This window comes from Ochotona princeps, chromosome 2, assembly GCF_030435755.1.
Source record: "Ochotona princeps isolate mOchPri1 chromosome 2, mOchPri1.hap1, whole genome shotgun sequence".
Taxonomy (NCBI): Eukaryota; Metazoa; Chordata; class Mammalia; order Lagomorpha; family Ochotonidae; genus Ochotona; species Ochotona princeps.
This window is the reverse complement of record NC_080833.1, coordinates 160,564,402-160,579,542: the sequence shown is the minus strand read 5'-3', so window position 1 is coordinate 160,579,542 and position 15,141 is coordinate 160,564,402. Positions and strand designations below refer to the sequence as shown.

General features: G+C 43.8%; 1 protein-coding gene across 2 annotated transcripts in view; it reads right to left on the bottom strand.

The window, feature by feature from the left end:
• Positions 1–12,976, bottom strand: part of RABGAP1L (RAB GTPase activating protein 1 like) — a 614,224-nt gene extending 601,248 nt beyond the window's left edge. For both annotated transcript variants that reach the window (XM_058660694.1, XM_058660695.1), the window contains exon 1: positions 12,835–12,976. The gene's annotated coding sequence lies outside the window, so the exon portion shown is untranslated. The remainder of the gene's footprint in view (positions 1–12,834) is intronic.
• Positions 12,977–15,141: the final 2,165 nt, after the last annotated feature.

The window sequence follows — 15,141 nt, the reverse complement described above, 5'->3', positions numbered from 1 at the left end:
TCGGATCAGATCAGCTTCAGCCATTGTAGTCATTTGAGGAATGAGCCAGTGGAGATATTTCTCTCTGTGTTAAGTCTGCTTTTCAAATGAAAAGAAACAAACCTTTAAATAAACAAATGTCGATAAATAATAAACATTGACTTTTGTTTTTAAGAAAAGGTAAATTCTGAAGATAATTGAGAGATTAATTTGATTGACAACAGTAATTAATTTCACTCATATGTGTATCAAAATATCAAGTTATACACATGACATACACAATTTTTTAAAAGACGTGTTTATTTTATTGGAAAGGCAGATTTACAAAGAACAGAGAAAGATCTTCCATTCAGTTCACTCCCCAAATGACCTCAACGGCCAGAGCTGAGCCAATCTGAAGCCAGGAGCCAGGAGCCTTTTCCAGGTCTGCCACACAAGTGCAGGGTCCAAAGGCTTTGGGCCATCCTCTACTGATCCCCAAGGCCACAAGCAGGGAGCTGGATGGGAAGCGGAGCAGCCGGTGCACAAACCAGCACTTATACAGGATGTCAGTGCTTGCAGGCAGATGATCAGCCAGTTGAGTCATCGTGTACCAGCCCCTGACATACACAATTAAAGGAAGAAATAAGTAGGAAAACAGGAAGACTGTCAATCATCTAACACTGAAAAGCTCTTCTAAGGATAGGCATTTGGTCTGGTGGTCAAGATGGCCACATCTCACACTGGAGTACCTGGGTGCCATATCCAGCTCCTCTCCTGACACCAACTTCCTGCTAATTCAGACCCATGGAGGCGACAAGATTGGCTCAAGTAATTGAGTTCCTGACCCCATAGCAGAGATCTACACTGAGTTCTCAGATCCCAGCTGTGTCCTCACTTGGGGCTGTTTACAGATCTTCTAGGAGTAATTCAGCAGATGGGGGCATGTGCATGTTCTCTACTGCTGCCCCTTCCATTTCAGATCCAACTACCCACTAACGTGCCTGGGAAAGCACAGGCGGATGCTCAAAGCGCATGGGTACCTACTGCCCACGAGCAAGACCCAGGCCCAGCTCCTGGCCACTGGTCTTTGGCAGAGTAAATCAGCAGATGGAAGAATTTCTCTCCATCTCTCCCTTTCCCCCTCTCCCTTTATATATAACTCCGACTTGGAAGAAAGGAAGGATGGGGGGGGAAGAAGATAGGGAGCGAGGGATAGAGCAATGGGGGGGGGGGGAAAGTAGGGAGAAAGAAAAAGCAGCCTTTACTAAAAGGAACAGAAGGAGGAAGGAAAGACAGAGAGAGAAAGAAAACAAAGGAGGGCAGGTAGACAGGCAGGCAGGCAACCTCCAATACAAAAACCCAGATTTTTGATGTTGGAAGGATCTTACAGGTCATAAATGTTATTTACACAAACTCTTCCTTATTGCAGCAGGAAGTCAGGCTGGTAGAAACCATCTAAGCCTCTCTGTTACCTCTTCCTTTTATTTCAGCCATTCCCTAATTTTCATGGATCTAGAGGGTCTAGAGGATCTAGAAGATCCATGGAAAATGATGTCTTCTATTCAGCAAATAACCTTTTAAATAACCATTTGTTCAATTTAATGTACAATGTTGCTGATAACTGATTTAAAAAATGAATGTAAGCAAGACTTCAAAGATTTGTTTGATTTTCCAATCAGTATCCAATAAAATGAACACACTAATGGAACATTTATGTTATTTTGTAAATCTTTTTTATTCACATAACCACTCCATAATATAGGCAAGAATTAACATCACCATTTACAGATCATCAACACAAAGTAGAAGTTAAGAGTTACTGTAATAAAAATTTTATGAGCAAGAGAGACTTGTCTTTTTAAGAAAGATAATCTTGGGCATGTTACTGAATTTCTCAAAGGTTGTCTCCTTGTTGGCAAACTTGGAATGACACTGTAATAGTTCCTACCTCATACAGTTACTGTAAAGATTAGATAATAATCTGTTATTTTATGTAAAAACCCACATAAACACTCAAAGTCAGTTTATTGTGGCCATGCAAAGAAAAAAAAGAAAAGAAAACTACTCAATCACTCTCACAGCAATACTAGATCAAAAATAAAGGTCCTGGGAGAGGCTTCTGGCCTAGGAGTTAGGACATCAATTCCCTCGGCCCTACACCAAAGTGCCTGAGATAATTCTGAGATCCGCCTCCTAATTCCAGCATCAGCTACTGATTCTAGCTTCCTGTTAATGCAGGCGCTCAGAGGCAGCAGATGAATGACACATATACCATAAATGAAATAATTTTGTAATATATATTATACATATATAATGGAATATGCATTTATAGCACAGTAGCTGGATCCCTTCCAACCATGTGGGAAGCCCAGATTGAGTTTCCAGCACCTTCTTCCCCGAGGGCCCAAACCCAGCAACTCCAAGCATCTGAAGAATAAAGCAGCAAATGGAAGTTCTACATGTACATGTGTGTGTCTGTCCTCTCACTCTCAAAGAAAGAAAAAAACTAAAAAACCCTGTGTTCTGCCTACACTGTCTTGAAGAAAACCAAAAGGTTTGACTTATTTGAATCTTTTTTTTATTTTGATTTTTTTTTTATTTGAAAGGCAGAGCTAAAAGGAGAAGGAGAGACAGTGAGAGAGAGGTAGGAAAGTCTTCCAGGTCCCACGCACCGATGCAGATGCCAAGGAATTGCACCATCCTCCACTGCTTTACCAGGCTTTAAGCAGGAAGCTGGGCTGTAAACAGAGCCTGGAAAAGAACTGATATCCACATGAGGTGCCAGAGCTGCAGGTGGAAACTTACCGTACTGTGCCAAGGTGAGAGCCCCTCATCTTTTTAAAAATGTTTCCCCACTTATTATTCTATGATACAGTTTCATAGGCTCTGGGATTTCCCTTACCCTCTCCCCAAAACTCCTACTCCCAGACACTGCATTCCCCTATATTATCACAATAGTAATTTTCTTCATAGACAGTTATAAGTCCATTATTGTGGGCATGGACAATGGCTGAGTCCACCATCCTATTCTCAAGACACATCCATTAATTTCACTGGGAGTCAAACTTCAATACAAAAGCAGAGATGCAAACTGCACTGTAACCTCACATATGGATATGACAGTCTCCACTATACAGCTACTACACATCCCCTTAAAGGAAAAGCCAAAAAAACAAAATCAACAGGAAGAAAAATAGGAATTTACAATGCCATGAAGTTAAATAGCATGCTGCTGAGTGACTAATGTTTCTCTGAAGAACTGAAAAAGAAAATCAAGACCCTTCTTGAAGAAAATGATATTACTGTATGATCTATCAGTCAGTGAAAAATTTAACATAAGAAAAAAATTATTTTATAGAAGTAAAAATAAAAACAAAAATATCAAAGTCCATGAGATATAGTTCCTGTTGATCTTTATTGGTGAGATGTGTCTTCTGTAGGCAACAGAGAGATGGGTTTTGTTTTTAATATCCAGTCTACTAATCTATGATGTTTGGTTGATGGGCATAAGCCTTTTACATTCAGGGTTAATATGAACAGGTGGTAACCTGGTCCTGTCATTTCAGCAATGGATTGTGCATTGTTTGATTTAGCCTTCTGTTCTAATTTTACTGGGACGTTCTTCACATTTGCCTTTGGTTTGGGTAGATGCTATTCCTTTTCTCTGTCAAGAGAACATCTTTAAGTATCATTTGTAGGGTAGATATGGAAGAGGCATATTCTTTGAGCTTTTCTTTACTGTGGGAGAATTTTATTTCCTCTTCAAAAATAAAGGAAACCTCTGCTGGGTACGTTATTCTGGGCTGAAAATTTTTTCCTCTTAGAATCCAGAATATGTCACTCCAATCTCTTCTGGCCTGTACAGTTTCCTCTAAGAGGTCAGCTGTCAGTCTGATCAGTATCTCTCAATATGTGAATTCATTTCTTTCACATGCACTTTTAAGGATCTTTTTTTCATATTCGATTGAAGAGAGCTTGATGATCATTTGTGGAGGTAAAGATTGCTTTTAGTCAAGCCTGTTGGGAGTTCTGTGCCTCACCAGTGTTCTGTTTCCCAAATCTTTCTCCAAATTAGGCAAGCTTTTATTAATTATTTCATTGAGCACAGTTTTAAACCCAGCTTCTCTTTCTGTGCCTTCTAGAACTCCCATAACTCTTATATTTGGCCTTTTAATAGTGAGAATAGTAACAATTTTTTTTTAATTCTTGAATTTTTTTTTTACCTTGACCAGCTTTACTGCCACCTTTTTGATTGTTTCCCCATTGTGACTAGAAATATCTTTCAATTCTGAGATTCTTTCTTCTGCCTCATTCATTCTATTATGGAGACTTCCCACAGAATTTGAAATTTGATCTATTGCGTCTCTCATCCCCAATAATTTGGCTTGATTTTGTTTCAGTGTTGCTATTTCCTGTGTGACATAGTCTTTAAATTCCTTGGACTCCTGTATGTGCTTCTTGTTGTTGATAAGAAGTTTTATAACGAGTTTTTGAATCCTGTATTCCACCTTGTCTCAATGTATTCCTCAGTGAACTCTGAGGTTGGCAAATGCTTTTGCTCCTTTGTGGGGAATCTTCAGTAATATTCATTGTCCCTCTGTCTTTTCTTTTGCTCTTGGTCACTGTACTTCTGGTTAGCAGGCTCTTCTCCTTGGGGCAGGCTTCTAAACTGTGTCATCCACAGGCGAACACTTTGATTTTATTTACTGTGCTTGATTCCTGGTTGTTTGCAGTCACTTGTGCCACTCCCTCCAGTGAGTTTCAGGACTGGCCTCTTGTGCTATTCAGGATCCTCAAAAGCTGAAAAGCTGCTAAGTTCTCTCTTGAGTACAATTCTCAGTACATTCTCCACACCTCAACCCTCCCCACACTAACAGGAGGCCCACGTGGGTATGTAGCCCTCTCAATTACATCATCAATATTAAACATAAAATTTTTAAAATTAATAAATATTTTAGAAAGTCTCAGTACATCCAAGCACACTGAAGGTTATATTCCAAAGGAGAAGTGTCACATCAACTGGTAAACTGAGTTCTCTAATCTGCTATTATTAGTCACCTTTAAGAACCTTTATCTGGAACTTCAAATGGTAAGGATGACTAATTTGTTTGTGATATCAAATGGAACAGAGAAAACTTGCCTCATCTATCAAGACTACTGACACTGTTTACATGAAATCTGTAATTTATGTTAAGAAAAACAAAACAAAATATATAAAAATAAGTACAAACAGTCTCAGTCTGAGGGTTTGACTGACAGGATCTAATTTCCTTTTCTCATTAACTTTCTTTTTTGTTAAGATTTATTACAAAGTCAGATATACAGAGAGGAGGAGAGACAGACAGGAAGATCTTCCATCCGATGATTCACTCCCCCAAGTAACCGCAACAGCCGGTGCTGTGTCAAACTGAAGCCAGGAGCCAGGAACCTCTTCCAGGTCTCCCACGCGGGTGCAGGGTCCCAATGTACTGGGCCATCCTCGACAGCTTTCCCAGGCCACAAGCAGGGAGCTGGATGGGAAATGGCGCTGCAGGGATTAGAACCAACGCCCACATAGGATCCCAGCGCGTTCAAGGCAAGGACTTTAGCGGCTTGGCCATCGCACCGGGCCCTCTCATTAACTTTCCAAGAAGCTTGGGTTATTATTAAGACTGAATTTTACAATACTGAGAAAATAACAAACAATGGGGAGAAAACATTTGATGCAACCTTGATAGTACAATTTGGTAATAGGCATTTACATAGAAAGTCTGGGACAGGACCCAGCGAGGTGACATAGCAACTAAAGTCCTCTCCGTCAATGTGCCAGGATTCCATATGGTCGCTAGTTCTAATCCCTGCAGCTCCACGTCCCATCCAGCTCCCTGCTTGTGGCCTGGGATGGCAGTCAAGAACGGTCCAAGGCTTTGGGACCCTGCACCCACATGGGAAATGTGGAGGAAGTTCCTGGCTCCTGGCTTCGGATCGGCACAGCACCGGCCGTTGCAGTCACTTGAGGAGTGATTCATTGGACAGAGGATCTTCCTCTCTGTATATCTGACTTTGCAATAAATACAAAATAAATCTTTAGAAAAAAAAATAAGGAAAGTCTGGGACAAAAGCACATCAGAATACTTGTCTAAATTTGACCATTGACTGCAAAGCAAACAGGAGGCAGATTTCAAGTGAAAGAACACAGTTCATCAGAGAAAAATCTTGAGAAAAATAATAAATGAATAAGATCTAGTGGCAAACAGTTGTGGATAACAAAATTGCTCAAAACCAACCTCAGAAACCGTATTACCTGCTTGTGCATGCACAGGCTCTCTGCAGTGGTTGATTCGCAGGAACATAGAAGCATACCCCTCTCAAGTGTCAGATCAAGACAAATTAACCACAGAGAAATAAACTATTTGAAAAAACACCTACTAAATGTCCTAAAAAATTCTTTGAACTTATATAATGCTCTTAGAAGAGCATCTCAAAATGATATACAGTATCTTAAGGCACAAAATAAACACTCAAGACAATCTATCAGAAGACAGAACTGAGTGACTCTTAAACCTCCAAAACTAAAAGCCACAGGTTCATGTTTTTTCTAAAAATAGTGCTTGTTATTTGCATTCTCTGTTGAAACCTGACTTTAAAGCCCTGTAATTACACATACTGCTGATAACGCAGACAAAATATGGGTACAGATGTGGGCAGGGAAGAAACTGAGAAGTTTTGCATTGATACATGATGTATTCTACATTTGCCTCCTAAAATGTGTTCCTTTCCTGGAAATTTGGAACACAAAAATTCCCCTTGGGTTTCCATTACCGAAGTTTCATATTTGTAAATATTTCACATGACAGTCTGCAAAGAGCCAGACCACTTATTTTCAGTTCTCCACCAGGTAGGCTACAGTTTCTCCTCAAATTCCAGCAACTAATGGTGTGTATGCGTGTATGTATGTATGTGTGTGTGGGTATTCATATACACATATGTATGAATGCATGGCTTTAGAAACCCTTTACCGTTTAAATTAAGGACAACATCATAATTTATATCACAAAAACTAGTGACAGGAAATTTGGAGATTAAACCTCAATGTGTGAAAGCTATCATGACTCAAAAGAAGGGAAAAACCCAAAACCAAAAGAAAAAACCCTCTAAGCTGACATGATTATCTGCTTCAACTGGTGTGAAGTATCTGGGCCGCCCTGCCTCCAAACTCTTATCATGCTAGCTGAGGTGTGCTATCTTACGTGCAATTCAACAAAACTGTTGAAACCTACTAAAACAACAGGACAACATAGATTAACGCTGGAGTTTAAACAAATGAAAGAAACAACACGGCAACAACAAATCTATATTTGCACTTGAACATTTCAAAAACTCAACCATCCAGAAATAGCCCAGCTTTCTACCAACCAAATAGTACAGTAACTTCATTACCAAGATTTCCAAAATTTTCCACACACTTCAGCAATGAGCTATTAGACAGTGCCTGTATGTACTGTTGCCTGGGCAACCCTCTGGAGAGTTTTCACCTTTACACAACTGCTGGCTCAGATGCGAGGACTTTTCCAATCCACTGCATCATATTAAGCAGAAGCAGTGTGAAGTCATCAGCAGACACAAAAACTTAAGAACAGCCACCACTGCCTCCATTCAACTGACAACACAACTTCCTGTGGCCATACCACCCTGAACGCACCCAACCCTGGCTGATCTCAGAAGCTAAGCAGGGTCGGGCCTGGTTAGGACTTGGATGGGAGACAACATAACTTACTGTCACCTGTCTTAAAAAACAAGTAACTTCTAGCCATTTATTTTCTTTTCTATCCATCTTAATTGCCCTGTCCAACAAAGTCAGCTCCACCCAGGACATCTTTGGTCATATGAGCTATCAGCAAACACATGTTGAAATCCAAGGAAGTTCTTGGAATGAAGTACCTAGCAGTCGCTCCCCACTGCCTTGCTGACCTGAATTCTGAAGACTAGTACACTCAGCTGTGAATCCATACAAACTCGTCTATGAACTAAATTTGTCTCTGAAAATTCAGATCTAGTTGTGGAAATCACATATTTTGGAAAATCCTTTTAAAATATTTTCAGAACTGCTTCCACCAATTTCATGCTGTCTACTGAGAAAGGAAGAACACTAAGATCTCATTACAAACAAATGATTTTCCCCTCCAAACTCACAGGATTGGTAAAGTCAATATCTCTGATACCATTCATTCCTCCCTTGAGCTTTTATTCGAAGGTAAAAGAGCTCTCATGGCCATAGTTTAACCAGAAGCACAACATGTAAGTGCATTTACTGTTATTAAGTATTAAATGATTACAGATACAAAAATGAAAGACAAGCTGAAAAACAGAATGGAAAACTGGCACTCTAGGCTCTTAGCCATGTGCTGCTGATTACTGGTCAACTCTTCCACTTTTCCATGTCCATTCTCCAATGACTTTGAAAACCGAGGTCAAAAAGACCTTCCTCTCCATACTGCCTCTCTTATTTCCACACGTTCGAATTCCACTAATTCTTCAAAACATAGTTAAAATGCCACCTCTTCCTTCACCCTTACAAGTAAAAGTAACTTCTTCCTCCTCTCCAAACTCACAGGACCTTATCTTTGTCTCTTTCCCACCCTAAATTTCTACATTATCTTTGTTTCACTATTGAACGTCCCATCAGCATAAAGTCCTCGTGGTCAAGGTCTACACACCATCCTTCTCCATTCAGACTGATCAGTAGAGCGCCTTGCACACGGTAGGCACTCCAACGCATGCACGAATGAGTCGGTTCAGGCAAAGGCAGCAGCCACTGCTTTGGATTGTACAGCCCTGGCTTTGCTAGGGACTAGCTGTACCACTTGAACATTGGGCTCTTACTAAATTCACCTGCAAAAGTAAACTGCTGATTGCTACCCATTAGCTGATTATAAAATATGGGAGGGAAAACTCATTTAAAGGAAATGAAATAAATAAAATGTAGGCGTACTAATGTGTGTTACAGGCAGCAATGTACTATATAACAACTAGCGGCGGGGGGCGACAAAAGGAGACTCAGCCTTGTGCGACCTGCTGACTTCACTGAGATAAATAGTCCAACTATGGTCACTGCCAAGTTATCAACATGATGTCAGTGAGCATGGCCTACTTGGGAGACAGGCCCAAGTACAGTCCAGCACAAACCTGAGAAGATCAGTATTATTTCATCAACCTTGTGCGTGTGCGTGTGTGTGTGTGTGTGTGTGTGTGTACATGCTGAATCAAGACATAAAGGCTATTTCCTACTGCAGGTCACAGTCAAAACAATTTAATAAATGTTCAGCTAAAGACTTTCATGTGTCACTTTCATGTGTGCCACACAACTCAGGAAGGCTGACTCTTGGTTACCTACCCAGGCTCTTTACTACCACAACTCCTCAAAAATGAAAGTAGCAGATGTCTCCTGCTAGCAGCAGAAGCAAAATAAAAGTAGTCCACATTTAGTTTAAAAATGATCAGCCAAAGGTCAAGGCTCTACACTTTTGTACAACCCTACACACCTGAGAGATACAACAGATCACTAGTTACAATGGCTCTCTTAAAACTGCACTTGTGAAAATAAACAAAATCTGTTCTCTTTGTATGAAGTTTTTAAATGGTTCATTTAGCAAAAGGTTGAGAAATGAAGGGAGAAGGTGGGAGAGCTACAATATGGAAAAAAAAACAAATCCAAATAACTCTGATATTAGTGCCCGTGCTCCCACCCCACTGAGATTGGTGCCCACGCTCCCACCCCACTCACAATGTCAGTGCCCACGCTCCCACCCCACTGAGAATGTGGCCACACTGGAAAACAACCTGGTTAAAAAAAGAAAAAAAGAAAAAGGACATTTCTCATACCTCATACTGGCCATTCAAATCCCCCAGAACAAGCTTGCACCCCACAATGGAATCTTCATTACTAAGACTCACCTGCTAGAATTCAGCTTTTGCCATAGGTAAGAGACACGCAGTACTTGCTGAATTTAGCATAGGCAAGAGAAAAAATAAATATATCAAATAGTTGTTGGATTTGATATTCTGGGAAAATCAGGCATTTACTGAAAAAGAATGTATTTCCTTCTTAAGCTTACTAAATTGGGTGAGAAGTTTTCTGAACATATTTTTGGCTGCACTACCTCCACCACAGCAATACAGCCTATAACCAGATTCCTCATGAGTATTTATAAGAATTGTGCTTTCTATCTTTAAGACCAGAAAACAAGGAGGCTCAGAATTTCAAGCATTGTAATAGTCTTAGCTCAAATCTAACTTGAAATCAACTAAATGTACACTAAAAAGCTTCCCACGAAAATCCCAAGCATTCATCAAAAAACACCAACAGACAACCTTCTGAAGAGCCCATATGGACATACATCTTATTCTATAGTCACACAATATGGCATTCTATCTGTTGAGTAAGGCAACATACAAAGTGAATGAATTCTAAAAAGGAAAATGCCAAGAACTACCTCCTGCTCGGTCACATTAACTGTTATTAGGGTACACTGATGCTCACACACTTACACCCAACATAAATACTGACTATAAAGTCAAAATTATTCCTATTTTGAAAAGCTAGGATTCAAATTAAGCAACAAATGTCTTCCTCAGTAATCTAAACACTGAAAGTCTCCTTGAAAATTGTTTTTGACCATAACCCAGGTTCGGGTCTGCACGTTCTCTGCCTCCACAGTGTGGCGCGTGTTTCTGAGTCTCTTCAGAGGAAACACCTGAGCTATGTCTGAAGCCATGGTCGGGATGCTGTGAGCTGTGGGCTGCCTCAGGCCCATCCGCTCCGAGGCCTGACTCATTTATGTGTGATCTATACACACACAGCAATTCACCAAGACCTGAGGGACAGATGCAAAGGAGCTGTACTCCTGGGACTCCCACAGGCTCTAGCATCAAGTTCATTCCACAGACACCCGTCATCCTGTCACGTTTAACCCCACACCACTTACAGGTAGTGGTAGGCTGTAATGCAATCCCAGTTCTACACCTCCAATATGTGAAGTTTTGGCTACTTAGCTAACACTTTCTTCCATGAAAATGTCTTGTTACCTGGCTATCTCCTGCAAAACACTTTCACAGCACACAAAAAAATTCCTTTTCTGTACTATGCCAAAAAAAATAGGTAAAAGGACTTTCACCTTTAATATTTTTATCATCTCAGAATTTAAATAAGTATACAATTGCGCAATTTCAAGTTTAGCTTATAGCAAAAAAAAAACAGTCCACGTTTTTTAAGTCACAAATATAAACCAAGTAAGCTGATACGAAAACTCCTGTTTCACATACCTAATAAAACTGTCATTCAGACAATAAAAACGTTATAACTACTAGAGCGAAAAAAATTATCTGAATCATAAAACATTTACCAAAGAAGCAAAAATCTTCAGAACATCACAACTCAAGACATGTAGAAATTTCCACCATATCAGTAAGTTCAAGCAACCAAAAAAGAAATACATCCACAAGCCCATCTTTTCTGGTTGGTTGGTATGTTGCCCGTATACCACAGCAGTCCTGCAATCTTACAAACTTCTTCCCAGTGTTCCAGTGCACAGTGTAAACTAGACAATCTGCTCACTTAGGTCCACCCCGCTGTTACATCTTGAACTGATTTTGTATAAATACTAGTCTCCCTCAAAGTCTTGGCTAACTCCTGTAAAGCTGGTAGACATTTAATACAACTTGATGATCTTGTGTACATTAAACTCATCTCCTGGTGTCTGTCAGCTGCACAGAGGATGCTCTGCTGAAATAACAGACCGCAAGCCAGTTTTCCAGAGCTAGCAGCCTGCAGACCAGCTATGTCCACCAGCAGAGTCCACCCCCAGTGCGACCACAGCCTCATGTCCCTCTCTGCGGTCACTGAGGATTCCACAGAAGCGCAGCAGCCGCTGAGCAGCACGGCCACGAGGAACTGTGGTGCCACCTCGTGAAATTAGACTTTTAGAATGCTACCAAGCAGCTACCTACCTCCTATCATCCCACTACCCAAAAGGAAACGTTCAATGCACGAGCATTAAACGTCCCTAAATCTTGTAAGTTCTCCCCCCCAAAACAATGCAAGCCCTTAAATCACTCTCCAAACAGTGCTGAAATCTGTCAAAGGCTCATCTTCAGTGCAGAGAGTTGCCATGTCACTCACTTGCGCGAAACCACCCATTCCACCAGCGACCACATAAGTGTGTGGCACATTTGTTTGTTGCTGAGCATCCAGGGAGAGCGCCTGAGCACCGGACCGCGCCAGCTAGCCCGGGATGTGAGAGGAAGCCCGTTCCCTCAGCCCGTCCGCCCCCGGCCACCTCCCGCTGCCCGGTGGCCCCTGTCCACATGCTGACGCACCGTGGGCGGCCGGTGCAAAGTACGATCCGGTGTCAGAAACTTTGACTCAGCTCTCAGGACACCGCGCACCCGCCACCTGGGCTGAGGGGCGACGCCGGGCAACTCTGAGCAGGGCAGTCCCGGCAGGTAGAGATCTGCCCAAGACTGCCAGACCGCAGCACCAGCAGCAGGAGCCGGGCAAAGTGCTCGGCAGAGGAAGGAGAAGGGCGAGGACGAGGCAGTCCCCGACAGGCGCCGGCGAGAGGCTCCCAGAATACCTAACCACACGCCCCCCGGCCGGCCGCAGCGCCGGGGCTGAGGAGCCCGCGGCCGCCCGGCGCCCAGGCGGCAGCAGCGGCCGCCGGGCACAGCCCTGCCCCCGGCGAGGGGCCCCGGGGCCGGCCCGCGGCCCCCGGGCGCAGTCCTCCCGCATCCCCATCCCGCGCCGGGGCCCCAGCCCGACCCCGCCCGGGCTCAGCCCCGGCACACCCGCCCCGCGGGATGTGGGCCGCCCTCGAGCGCCCACGAAGCCTGCCTCACCTCCTCACGCCTCCGCGGCCGCTGCCGGAACAACAACAACAACAACTCGGCCGGGCGCCCGCGTCCCACCCGCCGCCGGGGGCTCCGCGGCCGGGCCCGTCCCGCTCTCGCCGCCGCCGCCGCCGGAGCTGAGGAGGGCGGAGGGAGCGCCGAGGGAGCGCCGAGGGGAGGGACGGGGGCCGCCCGGCAGGAAGAGGCGAGGGCGGCCCGGCGGGAGCGCGCGCGTCCCGGCCCATCGGCGCGGCGTGCGCGCTCCCAGGGCGGCGGCGCGCGCGCTCGCCTGGCCGCGGCGGGCTGGCGGGAGAGAACCTGACAGAAGCCCAGCTCCGGCTGAGGCGCCCGGACCCCGCGGACATGGGGACGGCTGGACCGCGCGCCAGCGTCGGCCGAGGCTGAGGCGGGCGGAAGCCCTGCCGAGCCGTTACTGAGTGGAGGCGCTGCTAAGCCTGGCTTAGGTGTCCATTAGATGTGCTTAAAGCCATTGGTCTTCAGGGAAGGCACCCCAAAATGTACTTTTTCAAGATGTCTGTGAGCTTCCGAGGCGCTCCCTTGTTAATCTCCTGTGTGCGGTGCCGGGCAGATGGAAGGCAAGCCACGTCGGCAGCGAACGGCCAAGTGCCATGCGCTGCTTGTACACAAGGAAAGCGTGTCCTCGCGTGCACCTCTGCCACCGGGTGAAAGAGAAGCCACCTCCTTTTCGCTGCAAATGCTGTACTGCTGTTTGCACTGAGAATACTGTTCGTCATCTGCAGCCACAAATCTCAGAAATTTTCCAGAATCTCCTTAGCGCTTTGTTGGTGACACATTATCTGGGTTAATCTGCAATGTTTATTCCCTAAGATCTCTGAGAACATGCTTTTTTTTATAGGTCTTTTTTATATTCCACAATGCATGGTAGCTGACTCAAGAAATAGTGGATGAATGTGATGGCATGATGAATGAACATTGTACCACCACAGTTTATGTATGTCCAATGGTTTGGGTCCTGCCTCGAATGACTTATTTGTTTCCAAATTCCAGTAATTCACCTCAGTTCCTCTGCCCTGCTTTTCCCATGCAGATTCAAAAGCTTCTCTGAGAAATGTGACATTTGTCCAAAAGGGGCCTCCCTGATAAGTTTTTTTTTCTAGCATTAATGTCTATAAGTAGTGGCACGTACCAAGTGTTGTCACCCCATTTTCTTGTTAAAGTTTACTTGTTTTGAAAGGCAAAGAGAAGACGGGTATAGAGCTGTTCCAGCTGATGGTCGGCTTCCCACACAGGCCTGCCATGGGAAGGGCTGCTCAAAGCCTATCCTTGGAACCTGCTACTGCAGCTCCTGGGAGGGGTGGGGAAGGTGGCCCAAGTGCCCGGGCTCCTGCACCCATGGGGAAGCCCTGGACAGAGTTCCAGCTTCCTGCCTCTGGCCTGTTTCAACAAGTTGAGGAGTGAACCAGGAGATGAAAAATACCTGGATGTCTGTTTCCATCTCTCTCCCTATCTCTCTCTCTCTCTCTCTCTCTCTCTCTCTCTCTCTCTCTCTCGGGTATATTTGTCTAACTGCTTTTCAAATTTAACAAAGAAAACAAACTAAATGGGAGACATTCTAATTCAGGTATTATAATATGAAATCTGCATCTTAACTGTTACACCAAGTGGCAGCCCTCAATTATCATTTGTTTCCCACACCTACTGGACTTTTTATCTTTTTTTTCTTTTTTTTTTTTTTTGTTTAATTTTACTTATTTCTAAACAAAAACAGATAATAAAAAAGCAAAAAAAAAAGAAGAAGAAAAAAAAATAAGATTTTATTTATCTCTATTGGAAAGACAGATTTGCAGAAAGAAGCAGAGACAAAGAGAAAGGTCTTCCATCTACTGTTTCACTCCCCAAATAACCTTGATGGCCAGCGCTGAGCTGATCCAAAGCCAGGAGCCAGGAGCCTCTTCCAGGTCTCCTACGTGGGTACAGGATCCCAAGGCTTGGGGCCATTCTCTGCTGCTTTCTCAGGCCACAGGCAGTGAGCTAAATGGGAAGTGGAGCAGCTGGGATAGGAACTGGCAACCATATGGGATCCTGGGCGTGAAGATGAGGATTTACCCATTGCACCTGGTCCCTGTAAAATTTTTAAATGTTGAGAGCGATAGCTCAACTAATTCTCTGCTTCACAGTCCTGGGATCCCATCTGGGTGCCAGCTCATGTCCTGGCTGCTCCACTTCCCATCCCGCTCCTTGTTTGTTACCTGAGAAAGTAGTAGAGGATGGTCCAAAGCCTTGGGACCCTGTAATAGTATCAATCTATGGGCCATTTTGCTACAAGGAAAAGAA